Source organism: Chrysochloris asiatica, unplaced genomic scaffold, assembly GCF_000296735.1.
Source record: "Chrysochloris asiatica unplaced genomic scaffold, ChrAsi1.0 scaffold02189, whole genome shotgun sequence".
Taxonomy (NCBI): domain Eukaryota; kingdom Metazoa; phylum Chordata; class Mammalia; order Afrosoricida; family Chrysochloridae; genus Chrysochloris; species Chrysochloris asiatica.
The window spans coordinates 9,634-13,811 of NW_006410707.1; positions in this window are offsets into that span (position 1 = coordinate 9,634).

The window sequence follows — 4,178 nt, forward strand, 5'->3', positions numbered from 1 at the left end:
ATGGCTTGGATCAGGTGCACCTTAGTCCTCAAACTAATATCTTTGCTCTTGAAAACTTTAAAGAGGACAACTTTGAGGCCACCATTTATCTCTCAGTTTGTCTTACCTTGGTGGCTTGCCTGTTGTTGTGATGCTGGAAGCTATTCCACCGGTATTTTAAATACCAACAAAGTCACCCATGGTGGACAGATTTTAGCTGAGCTTCCAGACTAAGAGAGACTAGGTAGAAGTAGAGACAGAGTACTTCTGAATGCTTAGCCATTGAAAACCTTATGAATAGCAGCAGGACATTGTCAGATACAGTGCCTGAAAATGAAAACATATGAATGGCAACAAAATGTTGTCAGATGCAGTGCCAGAAGATGAGCCCTTGAGGTTGGTTGTTGTTGTTGTTAAGTGCTGTGGAGTCAGTTCTGACTCATAGCGACCCTGTACAGGGTTTCCAAGGCTGGAAATCTTTACGGGAGCAGAATGCCTCATCTTTCTCCCGAGGAGCAGCTGGTAGTTTCAAACTGCTGACCTTGCAGCTCGCAGCCCGATTGATAACCACTACGCTACCAGAGCTCAGGTTTGTAGGCACACAAAATATGAATGGGGAAGAGTTGCCTTATCAAAGTAGAGTTGACCATAATAATGCAAATGGAGTAAAACTTTTGGGACCATCATATGCTGATGGGACAACACTCAAAATGAGGAGAAACAGCTGCAAACATTCATTAATAATCAGAACATGAATTGTGCCAAGTGTGAATCAAGGAAAATTGGTAATTTTCACAAATGAAAGGAATGTAAAAAATCGGTATCTTAGACATTATTAAGCTGAAATGATAATCATATGGTTTACTATGCTAGGAATGACAAATTGAAGAGGAATGGTTTTGTATTTATCATCAGTAAGAACATACCAAGATCTATCTTGAAGTACAATGTTGTCTGTAATAGGATAATATCCATATGCCTACAATAAAGACCAGTTAATACTACTGTTATTCAAATTTATGCACCAATCGCTAAAATTAGTGATGATGAAATTGAAGAATTCTATGATGTCTTCAGTCTGAAACTGAACAAGCATGCAATCAAGATGTGTTGATAATTACAGGTGATTGGAATTTGAAGGGCAGAAAGAAAAAGCAAGTGTTAGTAGTCGGAAATCATGTCCTGTAGCAATTATGCTGTAGATTGCATTACAGAATTTTGCAAATATATATATATTTTTAATAACATAAACAGCAACTATACACATGGACCTCAACAGCTGGAAATGGGCACAGGACATGAAGAAACACTTCACCAAGGAAGACATTCAGGCAGCCAATAAACATAGAAGAAATGTTCACAATTATTAGCCATTGTTGTTGCTAATTACCATAGAGTTGGTTTGGACTTATAGCAACCCTGTATAGGGTTTCTGAGGAGAAGCTGATGAATTTGCACAGCACCCTTGCAGTTCAAACCGACCTTTTGGTCCAGTGCACTAACCCACAACACTAATTAATTACCCATTGTTGTTGTTATATGCTGTCGAGTGGACTCTAACCCATATATGCCCTACATAGGGTTTCTGAGGACTGGCTGGTAAGCTTGAACTGCTGACTTTTCGGTTCAAATTGACTTTGGAGTCCAGCACATTAGCCCACAGTGCCACACCAGGACTCCAGTTAGCCACTGTTGTTGTTGTTAAGTGTCGTTGAGTCAGTTCCGACCCATAGAAAACCTGTATAGGGTTTCCAAGGAGAGACTGGTGAGCTTGAACCACCAACCTTGTGATTCAAACCAACCTTGCAGTCGAGCACATTAACCCACAGTGCCACATCAGGACTCCATTGTTGTCGTTGTTAAGTGCCATCAAGTCAATTCTGACCTATAGCGACCCTGTTTTTTTAGGGTTTCCAAGGAGTAGCTGGTGAGCTTGAACCACCGACCTTGCAGTTCAAACGGCTTTGCAGTCTGATGCATTAGCCCACGGCACTACACCAGGACTCCAGGACTCCATTAGAGAGATGCAAATCAAAACAAAAATGAGATATCATCTCATACCAGAAGTAACAGCAATGTTCAAAAAAGCAGAGGACAACAAATGCTAGCAAGGGTGTGGAGAGACTGGGTCCCTTCTACATTGCTGGTTGTTGTTGTTGTTAGGTGCCATTGAGTTGGTACCGACTCATAGCGACTCTATGCACAAAAGAACGAAACACTGCCCGATCCTGGACCAGCCTCACAATTGTTGCCATGTTTGAGCCAATTGATGCTGCCACTTTGCCAATCCATCTTGCTGGGGCTGTAAAATGATTCACTCTGGAAAATGGTATGGCAATTCCTCAGAAAGTTGGAAATAGAACTACTTTACGATCCAGCAATTCCTCTACTTAGTATATATCCACAAGAAATACAAGTCAGAACATTAGTAAATATATGCACACCAATGTTCACTGCAGCACTATTCACAATAACAGAAAGATGGAGACAGCCTAAGTGCCCATCAATGGAAGAATGGCTAAGCAAACTTTGGTACATACACACAACAGAATAATATGCTATCTTGAAGAATAACGATGAAGCTACAAAACACCTCATAACATGGATGAACCTTGAGGACACAATACTGAGTGCAATTAGCTAGACACAAAAGGACAATTATTTTATAAGACCATTATTGTAAAAGCTTAAGAAAACATTTCCATACTAAAAGACTAATTCTTTAACGGCTACCAGGTGAGGGAGGAGAGGGGACAGTAATTCATAGGCTAGGGGACAGACACATGATAGGTCAGGTGGTGGGGAGGGCAATATTGTGACCCTATATAGGGTTTCCAAGGAGTGGTGGTTCAAGGTCTCCACAGGGTTGCTATGAGTTGGAACCAACTTGACAGCATTTAACAATAAGAATGCTACTGTAATACAGACATTTTAAGTGGAATAGAAAGGAATACTGAGAAATCTGATTACAGAAGGCCATCTTTAGCCTATAACTGATTGGCTTATCTAAAAGGGTAGTAGAATGTGCCTAGGGAAATAGGCTTCTTGTTAATTATGCCTTTGTGGTGTATGGGGCCTTAGGTGAAATCCTGAGCTCTACCCATAACCTTTGAAGGTGGGACATTCCCAATTAAAAAGACATGCAGACCAACCTGGGATGGCTAGAGGAACAGAACATATTTCTTGAAAGAAATGGTTGTCATATTGACTAGTCTTCCTTGTAGATGTATAGATATTATACTATGAATGACAGTGTTGTACTTTAGGATAGATTTTGAAATTTATTTTTGACAATGATTGTGACACCATTCCTCTTTAATTTTTCATGCCTGACGTAGTAAACTACATTACTGCCAGATTTAACATCAGTTCACTTTAGTTTACTAATGCCTAAAATACTAAAAATCCTGGTGTGGTGCTGTGGGTTAATGCGCCAGACTACAAAGCCGTTTGAACTGCAAGGTCGGTGGTTCAAGCTCACCAGCTGCTCCTCAGAAACCCTATACAGGGTCGTTATGGGTCAGAATCAACTCAATGGCATTTAACAACAACAACAAAATACTGATATCTATGTATTCCATTTTATTTTTTATGACTTCCAATTTTTCTAGATTCATACTTTGTACATCCCATGTTCAGATTATTAAGGGATGTTTGAAACTGTTACCTCTCATTTTTAATTGTGCCACATCAGGAAATGAAGGTCCAATCATTAAGTTTGATTTTCACTTTGAAGGGGCAGCTCTTCCCCAGATGAACATGATTGACTATTAACTGAAAGGTTGGCAGTTCAAATCCATCTAGAGGTGTCTCATAAGAAAGATATGGCTATCTATTTCTTAAAAGTAAGCCATATATAAACTTTCTTGAGCACAGTTCTATTCTGTCACACAAAGGGTTGCCATGAGTCAGAACCGATTTGAGGGCAACCTGTACTGGTACATAAGCCAATCAGAGTGACAAAAATTAAACTCTGACAATTATAGGTAATGACAAGGATGTGGAACAACAAAAGTAACTGGAGTACGAGAGAACAAACAAGATGGCGGATCGGGTAGACGTGCAGTAAAGGAGCTCGGCCAACAACAACACAGAATACCCAACCAATCAGGCTCAGGGGCTGGTCCCAGAACTCTGAACCACATATAAAGGAATATTTAGAAGGTTGGAAGGCTTACAGCTGGGGGAATTTGTGGCAG